The sequence below is a fragment of the Oryctolagus cuniculus genome, chromosome 1 (genome assembly GCF_964237555.1).
Source record: "Oryctolagus cuniculus chromosome 1, mOryCun1.1, whole genome shotgun sequence".
NCBI classification, from domain to species: domain Eukaryota; kingdom Metazoa; phylum Chordata; class Mammalia; order Lagomorpha; family Leporidae; genus Oryctolagus; species Oryctolagus cuniculus.
In genome coordinates, this window is record NC_091432.1 from 222,470,808 (window position 1) to 222,491,569 (window position 20,762).

Below are 20,762 nucleotides of genomic sequence, written 5' to 3' on the forward strand. Positions count from 1 at the left end.
CCTCAGCCATTCTTGCTCATTGCCCAAAAGACAGATAAAAATTTGAATTTATCCCTTGCCCCTGAATCCAAAGTCTCATGCTCTATTGTCCTCATCCCACCACTTGGATTCTTTTCCAGGTTAGGAAGCAGGCAGGCCAAACTTGAAAGACAAATATGGAGAAGTTCACCTCCACCTACCACCACCCAGCCCCAGCTCATCTGAGATCTGGGGTCAGGGCCTTCTGTCATGTGTCCAGTCTGTGCAAGCCAGCACTTGGTCACCCACCTTTGTGGATTTATTTTCTCTGAATAAATTAGGTCTGGCTGCAAATTCACATTCTGTCTCTTTTCTCTTTTCTGCATTCTTTTTCCTTACATTTTGGTGCTCTGTGTAAGGAGGGGAGTGGAGGACCCAGTCTCTGGGTAAGAACTGTGATCCTCCACCCTTCCTCTGTTTTCTTCTCCTTTCTAAGCTTCTTCTACTTTTTACTGTCTCTGCCCGCTCCTTACCTTCTCTTCTTACAATCCCCCTTTTCCCTTCTGACCTGTACGGTCCCTGAGAGACGCCTCTCCAGAACACTTTCTCACTCCCACTTGCACTTCTTATTTCCCAAAGGATTCATAGCCAGAGCCTTCACCAGATCTCATCGCTAATGTCCAGATCAGACCTAATTCTTAACACATCAGATTAGAAAGAGAGGTCTCTTTTGCCTCAAACGCACTAGGGCTATGCTCATGACTTATTTATCCCCCCTTATAGGGCCTGGGTTGTTTGGTCAAGCCAGTTCATCCTCCCTCATAGGGACTAGGTTGCTCAGTTTCCCTCACTCATGGGAAACACTCCTCTGCCACAGCTTAGAACGGGGAAGCTGGTCTAAGCATGGGGATTCTCATTGTCTCCTCTTAGTAGACTCAGAAGCTAGGTTCTCCATGGGGTGATTCTTGCCCAGGGGATGCCCAGGGGATGTGAAAGGACCCTCTTCCCTCAGACCATATTTTGCTTAATCTATGGGTTCCAAATTTCTACTCCCCTCTGGCCTCTTGAAAGATTTGTGCAAGCTGGGCCTGAAAGGGGAGGTAAAGTGGAAGTGATTAACACATCTCCACACTAAAATTTGATCTCAATATAAATTGGACAATGATTTCAATTCGGCATTTTCATGTCCAAATTCTCTAAGATTTTAATAACTTTACACAGAGCAATGGCAAATGGTCAGAGGTCCCCTATATCAGGTCTTTTCGCTTCTCTGGGGTCAACTTTCCATACTCCAAGTTCTCATGGAGGAAGAAGGTCTGGAGCCTCCCCTTAAATCTTTTACCTCCCCTCCTCTGCCTTATCCCTCTCCACTGAGAAGCCTGCATCTCAGGAACACACAGCCCTCCACTCACTTCATTCCCCATGCCTCTAGTGCCCCCTCTTCCCTCTCACCAGCAGTAGCAGGAGCAGTTGCCACACCTCCACTCCCTCTTCCCCTGAACCTCCTGTTCTCCCCAAGGAAGAAAAACCTCCCGTGAGCCCTCTGCCCCACCATTCTCTCCCTCAGCCCACTCTCTCTCTGATGCTGACTCTTTCAAGCCTCCATATGGTGACTCCTCTCTGGCAGACATACCTGATTCCCCTACATAGAAGCCTCAGTCCTCCTCTGAGGTCAACTTTCCTCATGCCAAGCCCTCAGGCAGGAGAAAGTCTTGTAGGCTCCACTTGAACCCTTGACTTTCTTTTCTTCCACTCTTGTTCTTTCCTCAGGGTGCTGCCACCTCAGTAACAGGATCCTCTCCTAGCTCTGCCCTCCTGACGCTCTTCCCCACACCTCCTCACCAGCAGCAGAAACTGCCTCTCGCTTCTTCTGACTCCTTGTCCTCCTCCATTCTGCAACTCTCTCCCACTGGGTGCAGAAGGATACTGCAGAATGTTTATGACTCTGGAAAGCCCCGTACCTGGGACATCCCAAACTCCTAAGACAATATCTTCCTGCTCATTTTATGAGGTTCCATCTGGTGCTCGGCACGTCCCCAAGAAGCAGTCCAGAAAGGACTCTACTTGCTGTTCAAATGCAATGAAGCCTGACTTCAACACCCCGACTCCCACCCCCACCTTTGTCTGGTGAAGCTCAGCCCCTACTCTCTTTTATCAGCACCCCCCCCCCATTCTGTCTTCCCTAAAATAAAGTGTTCTTTAGCCACTTCCTCTTCTTCTATGAACAATAAAATCATAAAATCTAAAAAATGGAGTTACATCGCACATGAAGATGAAACCTGTGTTCCAGCCATCTCAAGTAATATTTTTGGTAGGACTAGCAAAGAAAAACTCCAGAACAGTGGTAAGTCCAGAGCAACTTTGCTCCAAAGAATGCTTCATGCCTAGCCTTCTTCTATATTTTTCCTTACCTTGCCTTGGACACCTTTGGCAGCCAAAATCTTTTCTTCTCTTCTCTTCTCTTCTCTTCTCTTCTCTTCTCTTCTCTTCTCTTCTCTTCTCTTCTCTTCTCTTCTCTTCTCTTCTCTTCTCTTCTCTCTCTCTTCCCTTCCCTTCCCTTCCCTTCCCTTCCCTTCCCTTCCCTTCCCTTCCCTTCCCTTCCCTTCCCTTTCCTTTCCTTTCCTTTCCTTTCCTTTCCTTTCCTTTCCTTTCCTTTCCTTTCCTTTCCTTTCCTTTCCTTTCCTTTCCTTTCCTTTCCTCTCTTTGACAGACAGAGTGGACAGTGAGAGAGAGAGACAAAGAGAAAGGTCTTCCCTTTCTATTGGGTCACCTTCCAATGGCCGTTGCAGCCAGTGCACCACACTGATCTGAAGCCAAGAGCCAGGTGCTTCTCCTGGTCTCTCATGTGGGTGCAGGGCCCAAGGACCTGGGCCATCCTCCACTGCACTCCCAGGCCACAGCAGAGTGCTGGACTGGAAGAGAAGCAACAGGAACAGAATCTGGCATCCTGACCGGGACTAGAACCTGGGGTGCCGGCGCTGCAGGCGGAGGATTAGCCTATTGAGCCACGGCACTGGCCTCAAAATCTCTTTTCTAATAACTGAAGCTGTTTTGTTGTCCTCTCCTGTAATGTGTTATATGTGTGTACATATTGTATGTCTATATGGAAAATTTATTAACAGCTATGTTTTAATTGGCTAATACTTGTGTTAGACATTCCAAAAATATTTCCAACTACATGTACTCTTAAAATTTATAGAAGGCATTGGAGTTTTTCATAAATGGTTTCATAAGTTATTTGTTACATTTTTTACTAAGTTTTCACATAACATTAAGCAATTTGGGAAACCTGACTTGTTCCCTCACTTCTCCTTTATTCTCTTCAACATGCAAAACTGATTCTGTTCTGTAGGGCTCTCCATCAGAATGTCCAGTTTGATCTTTAGACCTTATATAAGACAGTTTGAATAAGGTGGTCTTAATGTTTCATCTTACATAGGAGGACATAGCATTTTCCATGGGCATTGTCTTATCTAACAGGAAGAATTTTGTCAAAACATGCCTATGACCACAGATTTCTAGCTCAGGCCACCAAAGATTAGGGATGGGATTGAGCACCCCCTTGGCTGACATCCTTAAAGGCTTCCTCTGTGTTCTACTTTAATAGAGACCAGGAAAAAAAGGAGTGAGACAGCAAGAGCAATGTAGGGATAGGTGGCAAGTCAATTAATGGTGGCTTTACACAAGATCTGCCATCAAGGAAACCCAACAAGGCCAGTGCACCTCCAAATGTCAACCATTTTCAAAATGAGGCACACAATTGTCAGCTCTGTCAGCTCTGTCAGCTCTGCCAAGAGCCAGGCCATTGGAAATGGAACTGCCCTAGGGATTGAAGGACTCCTGGGTTAGAACCACAGATGCTGTCAATCCTAAGCTGAAAAAGTCCTTCACTCTGCCCAAGTAACCACTGTCACCAGCGGGGACAGCGTGGGGTCAGTAACAATCCAAGTGGAGCTGTATATTTGCTTTTAGAGATGCCTCCTATTTGATACTAAGCTCCTATTCAGCCCAGCCCTCCTTCCAGGTCTTTAGGTAATAGAAGCCAAATGGGTGTCTTCCAAAAAGAATTTCATGCCTTCCTTATGATGTCTTATTCATTATCACATATGAAGAGGTAGATAAGTCTGGAACTCATATATACCTGGCCAGTCCTTAAGGCTCACCTGATTATTATCAAGCCTCTCTTGTCAGTTTCTGTTTGCCTCTCAATGGAAAAACTCCCTCCTTGTTTGGACAGCACCTTTCTTAGATTCTCTAATGATTCTGTCTTTCACTTTGGAAATAAAACAGGGCAGTGTTCTTCTTCTGTGGCAACCAGACATACACCTGTCTTCCTACTAACTGGCCAGAACTCTTGCTTTCTTATTTTTTCCTTTGTCCTCCTCATTTCAGCCATCTTTTCCACCATGGGCAATGTCTCTAATATTTCCTTTATCCTCATATTCATAATTCTATTTCTACTAAATATAATTAATTTATTGCAAAGGTTCTTGCAGGAAGGGATAACTGCTATATCTCAAGCCATCTTGCAGGAGCAACACAAAACTGTTCTCCTTCTTCAATCAATCTGATCCCTAGTATAGAACCTGGCATCATGTCTGCCCCATATCAGCAGGACGTAGCCAGAAAAAAATCAGCACCCTATCTCCTTATCTATACTCAGAGTTAGAATTAATGGAGCAAAGACATAAGCCTCAGCTATTTTTGCTCATTTCCCAAAATATAGATAAAAATTGGAATTTATCCTTGCTCCTGAATCACAATTCAGTCTCGAGCCCTGCTGTCTTCACCCCACCCCCTAAATTCCTCCCCAGTTTGGAAGCAGGCTGGCCAAACTTGAAAGACAAATATGGAGAAGCTCACCTCCACCTACTAGCCCCTCCCCCACCCCAGCCCCGCTAAGATATAAAAAGACCCAACCTCTGGAGTCCGGGCCTTCTGCCACATGTCCAGTCTGTGCATGCTGGCAGTTGGTCACCCACCTCTGTGGATTTATTTTCTTGAATAAATTCGATCTGCCTGTTAAGTTCATATTCTGTCTCCTTTCTCTTTCCTGTGTTCTTTTTCCTTACACTCAGAAATGTAGCCACAGCATGGACAGTTCCCTCACAGAAGCTGTATCTGCTGACATACTGAGATCTGCTCTGACTTTTGACTCCAAAGATGTAGGATTGTTCCACCCTTTTTTACATCCTATGAAGGGTCTCACTATCTTTTAATAAATTCTTTCTCTTTTATTCTAATGCATCAGGTAATCAGTTTCTGCTGTTACCAGAGAAATTGCAGGGTTCTTGTCTTCGCACAAGAAAGAATTCAGGCGTGAGACAGAGAGTAGTGGGAGGTAAAATAGCAAAGGTTTATTAGGGAAGGGACATCCGTAAGGATGGATGGGCACCTCTCCAGACAGAGCCTGAGAGGGTGCCCAGCCCCTCAGACTGGGGGTTGGGTAGGGAGGTTACATGGTTGGGTGGAGAGATGACACCTGGCCAGACCAGGCGGGTGACTCAGCAGAGAGGCAGAGGGCTGAGCGCAGTCCGGTTGAGGCAACCAGGGGTTTTTAAGGAGATGTGTCTTGCTTCCCCACCTCTGTTCCTCTTGGAACAAAGGGCTTTTTGGATGTAAATAGAAAAACTTCTATCTGAGTTTTCTCTTGAAGGTCTGAAACAAAGGACTTTATGGATGCAAATGTTATCAGACTAGAGGAAGGGTGGGCAGGACCCCCCTAGAGAATTGGGATCTGGGTATTTGAGATGCAGACACTGGGCTGCACCTGAGAGATATCTAGTAGAAGGGGTCAGGGCAGGGCAGGAAGTGAATACCGGGCTGCCCGGGAAACACCATCAGGATGACTTGGAGATGCAGCATATGCTGGACATAGATGTCTTCTATTTAGGCCTTTATGTTGCACACACATAAGCTCATAACTGACTTCCTACCTAACACTGTTGCTTACAACAATAAAGAATTTTTGCTAATAAAATGTGTGGTTATCAGAAGAGAAAATAATCGCCACCAGTGTGGTTTGAAGATTTTGAATAGAGTATGAGATTACTTAACCTATATGAACTATGCCATTAATAATGGCCATGGATATACGCATTTCAAATATGCTTTTTACAATCAGTGCAGCTAAAGAAAACAGACTGACATTGAATCTGATTGAAAATTACTCAAAACTCTCTGAGGGAGAATTGCTGGAATGGAGGCTATGTCATAAAATAGGAAACAACCTATATAAAACGTGAATCGTGAGTTGCAAATGGTAATGCAAGCAAGAAGCAAATCTGGGGCATGTGAGAGGCATAGATTAGTGGCTAAAGTTCTGTGAGTTTCTACCTGAACATGAAGAAAAAATTATGTTTTATTGGGTTGGTTTTATATATATACATACATATGTACACACAGACACATATGGAAAACAAATCTTTTTTTTTATTATTTTTATTTTTTTGACAGGCAGAGTGGACAGTGAGAGAGACAGAGAGAAAGGTCTTCCTTTGCCGTTGGTTCACCCTCCAATGGCCACCGCAGCCGGCGCGCTGCGGCCAGCACACCGCGCCGATCCGATGGCAGGAGCCAGGTGCTTCTCCTGGTCTTCCATGGGGTGCAGGGCCCAAGCACCTGGGCCATCCTCCACTGCAATCCCGGGCCACAGCAGAGAGCTGGCCGGGAAGAAGGGCAACCGGGACAGAATCCGGCGCCCCGACCGGGACTGGCACAGGGCAACCGGGACAGAATCCGGCGCCCCGACCGGGACTAGAACCCGGTGTGCCGGCGCCGCAAGGCGGAGGATTAGCCTAGTGAGCTGCGGCGCCGGCCACAAATCTTAAAGAAGACTAAATAGGTTGGCGCCGCGGCTCACTAGGCTAATCCTCCGCCTTGCGGCGCCGGCACACCGGGTTCTAGTTCCGGTCGGGGCGCCGGATTCTGTCCCGGTTGCCCTTCTTCCAGGGTTGCCCTTCTTCCAGGCCAGCTCTCTGCTGTGGCCCGGGAGTCCAGTGGAGGATGGCCCAGGTGCTTGGGCCCTGCACCCCATGGGGGACCAGGATAAGCACCTGGCTCCTGCCATCGGATCGGCGCGGTGCGCTGGCCACAGTGCGCCGGCCAATGGAGGGTGAACCAATGGCAAAGGAAGACCTTTCTCTCTGTCTCTCTCTCTCTCACTGTCCACTCTGCCTGTCAAAAATAAAAATAAAAATAAAGAAGACTAAATAATCTCTTTAGTATAAAAAGGTATTAGTTAGCATGGCATCATATTTGCATGTTGTGCACAGGTGTTATTTCTATGTTAATCTATATCAATCTCCATGTCTGATTTTTAAACAGGCCATGACATCTTCTATTCTGAAGATATACAGAAAATTTATCGAAGATTCTTGAAACAGAATTAAATGTCATACCTGCTAATTATAAAAATGAATGTGGGTAAGAGATAGTTTATGTCACAGAATTAAATGGATGGGTCTTAAATGCTGCTTATTTGTAGAGGTTTGGAACTGCTGCTCTGGGACCCACAGGAGAAGGCAAATACATCAAAAGATGCAGGCAGGGAGAGCTGTGCTTGTGATGGAGGAGATTGAGAGCTAGTGACAAAAGCTGTTGAGTTGAGAACACCTTGCCACTTATTATAGTTAAGATAGCGTGCCTTGCCTTGGGCTCTTTATTTTAATGTAGATGTCTGAGAGAGAGTGGGTGATTGAGGGGAATGGAGAGAGGTTTTGTGTCTTCACAGGGCAAGATGGCTATTGAATGACTACCAAACCCATCCCCTGCGATGTTAATATATGCACTCATTGTTCCACCCTCTTTTCTAGTAATGGTAAACAACATTTGTCACTTGCAATAGACTACTTTTCACTTCCAAACTGATGGTAAGCCGACATTTGTAATTCAAGTACCAAAGCTCAGACTGCAGAGGCAGGAGACCCAGAAAAGATGTATGTGGTGGGTGGAAAGAGAGAACAGGACAAGGTTCGCATGTGCAATTCAGCGGAATCCTTCATAAGTCTGGCCTCCATGACAGGAGATGGCCTAATGCCTCATTAATTCCCGTGGAGATGACGATGATGTATCACCCCCTTTCAATCTGAAACTAAGTAATGCATTCAAAAAAACTAATTTGCACATGTTTAATGTGTTCATTAAGCTATTATAGTCTTTCAACAAGAGATTTAATAGCAAATTAACATTTCTTTTAAATAAAAAAAAAAACTCCCCAAAGCCCCCAGTTAACACAATGATCTTATGCTTTAAGGGCAATGGCCTACAAGAAAAAACACTTGACACAAGAATGGGGGTGAAAAAGATCACGTTATGTTCTCCTAATTCATTATACAATTAGTCACCCTGGGGCAGCAATCCCTCCCCCTCCCCCAAATGACAAATGTTTCTGGGCAACAAAAGGACTCCTGAATGTAGAGGTCAGAAGGTCAAAGACAAAAAAGAAATTCCAAAAGGGCAAATTTAGTGAACTGGATCCTGAGGAACTGAAAAAATTGTTTATTTTACAAAGAAGGTTTGTAAAACAAATTTAGTTTGACATTCAAATATCAATATTTTCTTAACATTCATTTTAGCTTCTATCTTGTATTAAGCACTGGGTAGATAACTTACAAGACTTACTATAAACAAAAAAGATTTAAAAATAAACATATATTCCTTGTCTCAAGGAGGTTTCATTGAATATTTGCTGTGTGATGTGTATCCTGTTGTGCAAGATGAATAAATCATGACCTGCTTTCTTGCAGAATTTAGATACGATTGTGGAAGATAAATATGTGTGCAAAGATTCATATACAATTTACAAAATTTTAAATTATAGCAAGAGATAAAATGCTTTGAAAGCAAAGAAGAAGGAAGTTCTAACTCAATAAGATATTTGGAGAAAGCTTTGTGTGCAGAGAAACATTTAGGATGGGACTTCAAAATTGGAATACATTAAACAGACGTAAGTGAAATGTATACTCTAAATTGAGTGACAGCATGAGAAATGTGCAAAAGAAATATGTGATGTGTAATGAAAATAAAAATACTTTGGCTTGGCTTCTGTATTTCTCAGTTCCAGCTGCTAGAACAGAGCACTATAGCCTGGAATGCTTAAATAATACCCTACTCTCCATACTTATTTCCCATACTGCTGGTGAATGAGAATTCTCAGATGAAGGTGGTTGCAGACTTGGTGTCTGGTGAGTGCTCTCTTCCTGAATTCTAGACAGCCATTTATTTGTTGTGCTTTCCTGTGTCAGAGAGTAAGAAAGATCCTGGGAGTGTCTGTTAGAAGGGCACCAATACCATTCATGAGGGTCCAATCTTATAACCTAATTATCGCCCAAAGCCTTCTCTCCTAACTCTATCACACTGAAGATTAAGATTTCAATGTGTGAATTTGGTAGGGAAACAATGAGTCTGTAACAGCACCTCATGGGACATTATCCATATTCCTTCCTCCCTGGATCCCTGGATTTCAAAGCATTCTATTATGTCAGATTTATTTCAGTTCTCTGTAGGAGCAGAGAAGACATGGAGATCACACAAACTGATGACTGTCCACAAAGAAATTTATATGATATTCTGAAAATGGGCTCTACCAAGGAACAATCTAAATAGTATAGTCCTGTTGAGAAGAAAATGTACTTATCCAGTTAAGCATCTCAGGATGATCAAATCCCAATGTATTCCATTAACTAAATGTGAGAATTTTATAGCAATCTAAGTCGACATAGCTCAAGTTCATTTCTTTTTATTCTATTTCTACCTTCAGCAAATTTCTTATTTATTTATTCACAGCACATTATGTAATTTCTTTAATTCTAGAGGATCATATTGCATCCATTTCTTCCATTAACTTTGTTTTCTAAACAAACTTGATGTGATTTTTGTTGTAATTTAATGAATGATATTCAAAGTTAAAATCTAGAGTAAAATTTGCTACATTACCACATTCATTAACAACAGTATGCATTATACTTTCATTGCCATATACATACTGCTTTGGTTTGAAGAAGACCCTTAAATTTTTTCTGAGAAAAGACTCTAGGCTGATTGACAACTGCACAATACCAGTTATTAATATTATTCCACATCTGATGGATTTCTCCCACCATGATATACTTTGCAAGTTCCTGGGGTGAACTTCGATTTGTCACCTTGGGAACCAAGGAAAAAAAAAAATCTTGAAAAATCTCAACATCCATCTTTTTTAGAAAAGAGTAAGAATCAAATGAGTAAATAACATCTGCATCAATATACAATGTCTACATATATACTCGAACTTTGAAGAACATCTGTCTTCCTGCCGTTAATGATTTTGTTCCAGATGTAATCCAAATATGTTTGTAAATAGGGAGCAGAGGGGTTAACACGACTTACTTTGCAAGCAGTTGGTGGTTATCATAGCTATTTTTTGTTTCTTTTTAAAAATATATGTTTCAAAAGTGATACGACACACTGCAATGATATGTTTGAAATGTCAGTAAAATAGATCTAAAAGAGCCTTTGGCTTTGCTGTGATGTTTAGTTTCTTAAATAGAGAGACAATATGGTGTGGATTTTGGAGTCAGACATGGATTTGAAGTCTAACTGATGAACAGCTTTTCATGCAGGGATATGTACAAATTTTCCATTTATGCCTCTGACTTCTCACATGGTCTTGAAAAGGTCATTCTTGCTAATAATAGCAAGAATAAATATTGCTATTAATATTCTTGCTAATAATAGCAAGAATAACTGAATATTGCTTATTGCATGTCAGGTTGTTTTCCTACATACTTTATATGGACATTTGTCATCTTTATATAAGCCCTACAAGTTATATGCTGTTAATGTTCCAATTTTAGAAGTGACAAAACCAGGATATAGTTGGATGGTGTGATCTGCCCAAAAAAGATGAGAACTAGATTGGAAAACAGATTATCAATAAACCACTTTCAACTGTCTACTGTTGAACCCTATAGTCACAGACATTGCAGAATGGAGTACTACCAAAACACAGTCATCAGTGACAGTAAAAACACTGGACACTCACAAGGTACTTACTATGGGATTGACACTGTTCTAAAAATGTAATGGCTTTAATCTCATGAAATCCTTATGCTAACCCTATAAGGTGGACACACTTAGAAATAAGCCAAGGGAGACACAAGAAATTAAGTCCTGAGACAATAATATTAAAGGTAAGGAAGAGAATATGAATTCAGTCCCTTTGGTTCCAGGTGCTGCTTTTTCTGCTGTTGTTTTGTTTTGTTTGTTCAGCTGTTATGGTACACCTGAAATACTTGTTGAACGAGGGGGTTAATTTTCCATTTCATCGTTGTACTTCTTTTTTACAATATGGTTCCTATTAATAATAGCTTCCAATTTAAGGAAAAATGTAGAGCACAATTTTGAGATAGTAAGCTTCATTATCATTCTGAGTTTCTGAGGACATTGAAGCTGAGAAAAGGTTCTGCAGTTTCAACAAATGTATTTATTTAAGGGTTGAACAGGACTTTAAACACAGCCTTGAGTCATCACGCTCTGTTCCCACCTTCTTCACTTTGCTTCATCTCAAACATGACAGATTCTTACATATCGATGTCTTATGACTGAGGACTCCTGCTCCTCAATTGACTGCATATTCTAGAAATAAATATATCTAATTTTTTGTCAGGTAGTGTTAGAACGTAGAGAGCTGAGTCACTGGAATGCTCAAAAGAATTCTAAAAGCCATTTGAAGCCTGCACCATGGAAAGTAAAGGAAGAGAGACTTGACACATTAAAATTCAAATGTGTCTTTCTGGCAGCAAACTATCTCTGTGCCTTGGGAAGCCTGAGTCTGGGTGAGCTGGGGAGTAATGAAGCCCTGCTCCTCAGTTCATTGAATCTGGCATTTCAAGCACCACATTCATAACAGTAGATGCAAACTGCTGGATCCTTCTCTTCCTTACTAAATTGAAATGGTTCTGCAAGGGAATATGGCAACCAGGATGAAAGAAAAATAGCTCTCCTTTTGCTATTGTAAAAAAGATGATGATGTTTACCCAGAAGAGCAACATCTGGAAATGGTACTGGGACAGGGTAACATTGTGCCTAGCCATGCTTAGCAGTAGCTTAGAGGGTATAGAAACTGTACTAATTGTAGCCTCTTTTGTTTTTGAGTGGAAGCAATGAAGAAACTCAAGACTAGAGAGATTATCCCAAGGCACTCCAGTTTCTTATGTGCAGCAGGTTGGGCTTTTGGGTGCCATTAACAGAACCACAGGCGCAAATTAACTTAGATTAAAAACAATGTATGTATCACATGATACAAAGTTCAGGTTATGAATATCAGCCAATTCTAGAAATAGGATACAACTAATGTGATGAGGAACCATCATTTTCTCCCAATCGTGTTTCTTTGAATCTTTTATAGTAGAGTTTTTGTTGCCCTGTGGTTCCAGCATTACTCCTAGTATCTTCTAGAGTTACCAAATTCTTAGTCTATCTTGCAGAGAAAAAGAGTGAGCCTTTTGTCCCGATAGACTCCTTCAAATGTGCAAGAATTCAGTCTTTTTGTCTCTGATTAACTGGACTTGAACACAACACGTCTTTCCCTGTAACAATTGTGCAGGGCAATACAGCATTGGATTTCCTGAAGCCACACTTTAGGGTTAAAAATAGACTAACATCCAACAGAACACATAGAGAGACGGAGGAGGAAAGATTCCACCTCTTTGAATAAAATCTGAGGTCTTTCACAAAAGGAGAATGAATAAATGGATAATGTTAACAAAATCAAACTATACAATGTTCCTGCCCTTCTGTTAGACTTCAAGGACATAAAAACAGAATTCTCATCAATCATAAAACTGAAATTGCCTTTATAACTGATCTAACCAGAGATTCCACAATCATGAACCAGGGACTGGATTTATCCAAAATGCACATTTTTCTAACATTGGTATGTGTCTTTTCCTTTAATACTTTATTAATTAATTTTTTTTAAATTCTGAATTTTTCAGATTCTTCTACAAAATTAGAAGATATGAAGTAGCTGAGCCAGCAATCCGGCTTGTCAGTTTTGAACTGGAGATGAGCAGTAGCTAATTATCCTACAGCCAAAGGTAAATGCCCCAGTTCACCATAGTCAAAACTATGGTGTATTGTCCCCTCACACAGAAGTTCAGTGTGAGTCTTAACAATTCAATAAAAGCATCTTACTGGCATTCCTGTAGCAGAAAAATGTTTCTCAACGCAAATGCACAGGATGGTGATAGAATGAAATCCTCAAATATATCAAGAAGAATGGAGCAAATACCCTCTTTGGAGAAGTAAATAATAGCCTGAAATGATTATTAAGAAAAGAATTGGTGTGCTTTTTTTACTTAAATTAAGAAAAGTAGGATTTCCTATTTGGAACTCCAGATAAATTTTATTCATCATATTTTCACATTTCAAAATTATGAAAGAGAGACTAAAGGTGATAGTCTTTTTTTTTTTTTTAAGATTCATTCATTTGTTTGAGAAGCAGAGTTACTGAAGGCGCAGAGAGAGAGTGAGAGAGAGAGAGAGGTCTTGCATCTCCTGATTCACTCCCCAAATGGTTGCAATGGCCAGAGCTGGGCCCATCCAAAGAGCCAAAAGCTGGGAGCCAGGAGCCAGGAGCTTTTTTCACGTCTTCCACATGGGTTCAGGGACTTTCTTCTGCTTTTCCAGGCACATTAGCAGAGAGCTGGATCAGAAGTCGAGCAGCCGGGATTTGAACTGGCACCATATGGGATGGCAACACTGCAGGCAGTGGCTTTAACCATTACGCCACAGATAGTGTCTTGCCAAGATGACTTGAGTAGATATTATGTATACTTGCTTAATTTCCATTCACACCCTTCTGTCCACATACACACTATCAACACATTGTAGAAAACTGGGACAATAGAGAAAATACTATTTAAATTGCAAAAATAATGTAATATATTTGCAGAAAAAGTATATTTAACTTGTTTCTCCACCACACTCAAACAAAGCAATGTTTTTCACTATCTTTCTTGTCAGTCTGAGTTATTTCCCTTTATTTGATGTGGTAATTATAGAATTCATGCAACACTGTATTCTGCTTTCTTAAAACATCTCCTAAGGGCAAGATTGAGAAAGACACTATTGTGGAGATGAGGATCTTAATCTAAATTTCAGAAATTGGTAAATTAAGAAGGAAAAGCCAGAGGAACTTTAGAGTTGAAAAGCAGAGAAGTCAAAGGGACTAATGATTTTTACTAGAAGAGTTCCACAGTATGAAGAAGACCAGTTCCTGAAATTTTCATTTTTTCAACTATAGGGGAAAATGGAAAGCAGGCATGCACTGACCCAGGGCTCAAATAATCTGCTAAAGAAGCATAATCTCACACTTGTTCTTCCTCTATTTGTGTATTATTTTTCTATGAGGCCCCATCTACAGAGCCCTGGGGAATGCTGCTGACAGCCATGACAACCTAGGGAAGTAGTATTTTCAGGAAGAAAAGTCCCAGGGAAGTATGACAATGTTTGGCTCACACATCCATTCCCAAAGTAACTACCGTGTTCACTAAGGTAGGTTCTTCATTCATTTATCATGTATTTTGTTTATTTGTTTTGTCCATACACATGTTGTGGGCATTGGTCTCGGGATCTGAGAGTATTCATATAGAATCCATTAGTGGATAAGAAGGAAAGAGAAGCTAGAGGCATCTGAAAATATTAGCTCAAAACCAAAATGAAAAAAATGAATTAGCACTTGAGGAGGGTAGAGTGAAGGCAGATTATTAAAACTGGGTGAAACGTTTTACAAATGTTGATTGAGTCCTTAATGTACTCTCAATTCCGTTATATGAATTGAAATAATACCCAGATGCACTAAATTTTATCCTAGCACAGAAGGAACTCTTTGTCTTTGCAGACAGTGAGAGGATAAAAAGCAAGGTGCCATACAAACCACATTCTACAACTGGGCTGGGTTCAGACAGCAAAGCTATATGGGGGAGAGATGTCTGACAGTTAAAACAGTAAATATCAAATGTCAGTGATGAGCACAATGTGTGATAAAGACAGCAAGGAGCCCAAAGTCTGGAATAGTGAAGAAAATCAGAAAGTAAGTTTTAATAAGTGAGAAAGATCCATTTCAAGAGAGCCTCAAATGTTAGACCAAGGACATTAGGCTTCTTTCTCATTCATTATGGGGTTTCTTCAGAAAATATGTGATGTCCTGTGCTTTGAATTTTTTTTAGTAAACGTTTGTTATGTTTGAAAGCTAGAATATGGAAAACTAAATGCATTATACACTCAGCAAGAATAAAATAAAAGTGAAGAGAAAAACCTGAAAACATATCTGATTATGTGAAGAAAAAGAAAGAAAGAAAGAGAGAGAGAGAGAGAGAGAGAGAGAGAAAGAAAGGAAGGAAGGAAGGAAGGAAGGAAGGAAGGAAGGAAGGAAGAAAGAAAGAAAGAAAGAAAGAAAGAAAGAAAGAAAGAAAGAAAGAAAGAAAGAAAGAAAGAAGAGGGAGGACAGGAGGGAGAGAGGGAGGGAAAAAGAAAGAGGGTAGGATGAAGGAAGGAAGGCAGGCAGGCATATGGACATATTCAGACTTTTTTGTTGTTGTTGTTATAACAAAGTATGTGAAACTGCCTACTTTTTAAAAAGAAGAGGTTTATTTAGGCTTGTAATTCTGGAGATACAAGATCTAGGATGCTCATCTGCTGGTGACAGAAACTTAAGGTGGCTTAGAATATCACATGGCAAGAGAACAGGATATTTGTGCATCTATGTATGATTCTCAAAGTCAAGGTGACATCGTGGCAATTATCTGATAACTTTGAACAGTAGGAACATTAATTTAGACACCTGAAATAAAAATCAACTTGAAAAAAGTATGTCTGGCCCATTTGACAGGTATCAGTTTGAATATGAAATTATTCTAAATAACAAATAAAATATAAATATTTGACTATGCAATATAGATAGGCCAAGTATTAAGAGCATTGAAGGTATCAAAATTTAAATTTGCAAAACATTAATGAAACCATATAATAATTCATGTTATGAAGATACTTGTTATATATGAAATAAGTCACCCTAGAATGTTCTTTAAATAGCAAATTTTACAAATTCAATTTCAAAAGAACTGTTGTGTGTTCTTAATTTGGATGATAGTTATGAGTATGATCAGAGGACCAAAAACTCATTTATCTACACACTTATGTACATTTCCTGGCATGTATGCTGTTTTTCAATAAAATGTTAGAAAAAAAAAAAACATTGTATATACGGTAAGATTCAAGTTAGTAAATGAAAATGCACAAAGAATGATAAAAGAAGCAAGTAAATTTAAGATGTTTTTAGTAAGAACATAAAAAATTACACATAATTATGGGATAACTTGTGACATTTAGATACATATATAAATATATCTATCTTCTCTAACATCTGTGGTGAAAACATTGAAAATCTTATGTTCTCACATTCTTTATACACCTTTCCACATCTCTGCTTCTCTTTTTTCCTCTTAGCATCTGGTCGCCATCATTATGCTTTTAACTAATGTGAGATTACCTTAATTTTAGATTTCACACGAGTGAGGTCATGTGATTCTTGTCTTTCTGTGAGAAGCCACTAAGTTTATAAAACTTATATTTACCAAAAGCTGGCCATGACCACAGAAGCTAGGTAAGGAGAGGTTTTCCTCTTTTAGTGATGTTTAACACAAGTTTCCATTTGATGGTGGCCTTACAGACCTGGTCAGAGTGCACTGCTAACCCCAGTTGGGTCCATTAATGCAAATAAAATGGAATGGTTGACATTTATATGGTGAAGTTGATCAATGTAGACAGGCACTCTGAATAAATCAACCTTTAAAACTCATAAAATCTTGTTTTGTGTAACATTTTGTGTACTTGGCAAAAGCATTTTCACAGAGTCGCAACATCAGAAAAGCCTGTGACATGAAGTTCAACTTTCTCACTTTCTAGCTTTAAGAAACAACTCCAAAGAGTTAGAAAACTTGCCCAGGTTATCTTTCACATCAGTTGAAAATGGAGAATTATAATGATGCCCCCTAAGTTCAACGCAATGATCTTTTCCCTCAAAATAACATGCATTCTCATTTGTTTTTTAAGATTCATTTACTTTGAAAAACATAAGATGGAAATATATTCACTACTAGTCTCTTGCAGTAACTACTACTTAGACTAATTAAGAGTTTTTAATAACTATTCCTGGGCAAATAAAACTCACATACATGCATGTATATATGCTATCATAAGCAAGACCTTAGACCCCAAAGATAAATATCTCCCTTTTTTTTAAGGTGAATTTTATTTATTTAATTATTTATTTGTTTTTAAAGATTTATTTATTTGAAAGTCAGAGTTACACAGAGAGAGGAAAGGCAGAGAAAGAGAGAAAGGTCTCCATCTGATGATTCACTCCCCAATTGGCTGCCATGGCTGGAGCTGTGCCGATCTGAAGCCAGGATCCAGGAGCATCTTCCGGGTCTCCCAAGTGGGTGCAGGGGCCCAAGGACTGCCATCTTCTACTGCTTTCCTGGGCCATAGCAGAGAGCTAGATTGAAAGAGGAGCAGCCAGGACTAGAACTGGCACCCATATGGTATGCTGGCACTTCATGCCAGGGCATTAACCCACTGTGCCATAGCGCCAGCCCCTAACATCTCCCTTTAACCTGGCATTGTCTTTTCTCCTAAGTTGACTTATTATCCTCGTGAAAGACCTCACCCACTTCCATAACCTCAACCATAATGTCTCTATACAAATGATCTTCAAACATCCCTCTTCACTTAAAGCACCTCTGCCCAAACTCCAGTTATTTATTTCTTATTGTATTGTGTTTCTACCTAATTTTGGAGAAATTCTGAAGTCAACATGATTTTTGTTATCCATTCATGCATCTGTGAACACTTTGGGCCTTTCATCTTTTGCTATTATAAATAATGTTATATGAGTATGGTTGAAGATATATTTTGGCATGCATAATTGCAGCTTTTTTAGCTTTATACCTGGAAATAGAATTACTTTTTTAATTTCAACTTAAAGTTATTTTATCTTTAATGTTGTGAGTAATTACCACACTTTTTATCATAGTGACTATCAGTTTACATACTCAGTAGCAATATATTAGAGTATCAGTATTCTTACATCCTCACCAACACTTTTATTAAATTTATTTTTAAGAAAATATAGTCATTGCTGGCACCGTGGCTCACTAGGCTAATCCTCCGCCTTGCGGCGCCGGCACACCAGGTTCTAGTCCTGGTCAGGGTGTTGGATTCTGTCCCGGTTGCCCCTCTTCCAGGCCAGCTCTCTGCTGTGGCCAAGGAGTGCAGTGGAGGATGGCCTAGATGCTCCTCCATGTGGCTGGTTCCTGGTGCTTGGTATGAACCCAGATTTACCTCGCTCTCTTAGATAAAGCTCCCACTCTCCTATGCATCTTTTGCACTAAATAAAGGCTTAAATTGTACCACGGATGCCAGTATTGAAAATTCTCTAAATATTAGGCAAGAAACCTCTCAGGTTTACTAATATTGGGGATTTATTAATAAGCATATGGTGATATCGTATGGCACCCCAAATTCTGGTAGCACCCAAATGGGACTTCTGGGGAACTTTCAGGGGCTGCATTTTCATATAGATTTTAGGGGGTTATTTCCGATATTACTAACACTGACAAAAGGTGTCAATTCAGGCTTCATATTATAGGTGATGTGATCATGCTGACAGTGTAAGAACAACTACACTTTCTCTACATATCAGCAAAGCAGGGCATTGAACATTCTTCACTGGAGTACAGCCCTGAGGCTCTGAGGCAGCAAAGAGGGCTTGATGCCATCAACCCAGCACCTACAAGCTACTTACAGCCTTCAGGGATACTATAGAAAGAGTGACGAGGTCCAAGTCTTGAGAGAAAACAGCAGAAGCATGTCCTGAAGAGCCATGTTTTTTAGGTTGAATTATCCCCCCAAAAATATATTGAATCCAAACTGCCAGTATCTCACAACGTCAGCTTATTTTGAAATAGGACTATCGTTATTGTAATTAGGTAAGCTGGAGTGAAAGGGTGGTGCTAATCCATGGTTCCAGTGTCCTTAAAAGAAGATGGGCATGTGAAGACAGAGACACAACAAGCATAGCAAAAACGTCATGTAATAGCTGAGGAATGGGGCGATGCAGCACAAGCCACTGATGGCCAAAAATTGCTGGCGAAAGACCAGGTGATGGAAAGAGACAAGTCAGTATTTACCTGCACATTTCAGAGGAAACACAGCTCTGCCAATACCTTGAATTCATAATTTATAGCCTTCAGAAATGTGAGAAAGTAAATTTCTCTTGTTTAAGTGACTTCTTTTGTGGTGCTTTGTTATGGCAGCCCTGAAAACTGATACACGATGTTATATAGAATGTGAGCTATCTCAGAAAAAATGACGAGCCAGCCAGTGAACAGAAACTGAAGGAAGAGAGAATCCATTGAAGCTACTGAGAGGTGATTTACCTAGCGAGGCTGTGATGGCAGAATCAGAATGAACAAAATGTTATGATATATTCAGTCCAAAAGCTCCCAAGACTTAGGGTAATAATAATAATAATAATAATAAATTATGGTGATGATGATCAAATAAGAATAAGCATTTACTAAGTGCTTGCTCTTTGCCAAATACTGAAACAAACACTTGTGAATTATTTATTTTGCAAAACACACCTATAATATCGCTACTTTAAAAAAAAAAACTATTAGAATGAAAGCAACTCCTGAAGAACAGAATTGAAAAAGGCAAATTGAAATGAAGTGTTCAAAACAGGATTTTCACCAGAGCAGTGTTCTCCAGAGTGTGCTTTGAAACACTTGTCTCTACTGTTTCAATCAAAAGGAAGAAATGTGTATATGTGTGTATGTGTTTTGTGTGTGTGTGTGTGTGTGTGTGTGTGTAAGGGGCAGTGATGAAGAGATGAAACAAGAAAGCCATTTATATGAATTAATTTTTAAAAAAAACCCATAACTTAGAAGATCAGATGAAGGAGATATAGACAGTGTCATTCACCCAAACAGGAATGTTAAAGTTTAGAGCAGGTGCATGCCCCTAAGAAGAAACTGAGTTCTTTTCTGGCAGGAACAGAAAATTGCATCATGCCCCAGCCCTTAATAAGCTTGGTCATTTCCTCTGAATGCTGCCCCTCTCCTGTCTCAGACACTCCGTGAATGACATGCAGCTGCACTCCCTCCCAGTGTTCCAGGAAAGCATCTGGAAATAAACAGCACTCAGCCCTGCTACAGAGACAAAGGCATTGTTTCTTTAATGACACGTCTCTTTGGAAACCGTCTCCAAATCCACTTCTGAAGCCAGGCAGCGCTGACCCTGACATGATGTGGTTTCCTCAGTTCTGCTGGGAAAAGGAATGTTTGGGATTTTCGGTGGGCACCTAAAGAGAAGGAAAGATGGGACCTGGAGGGATTTTTGGAGATGAGAGCCTCTTGGATTTCAATAAGCAAGTGCTTATGAGATGTTTTCAGAAAGCTGATAGAAAATGAATTTTATGGAAACTAAAAAAACTATGCATGGATTTCAAAATGTTTTTGCAAAATACACTTGTCTTTTAATTCCATTTTTCTGTGAGCTTTTTGAGGTAATCTTGTATTTCAGAATGCAAGTGATTCTCACAGTTTAGTCAATCCTGTATGTGTGCACATGTTTGTGTTTGTGTGTGTGCACATGAGTTTGTAAGCATGCTTTTATCTGGAAGCCCTGATAAGTGAAAAATCAGCCCAACCAGTATAATAATGAGAGAATACTCTCTGTGTTTCCTATAGAGGTAG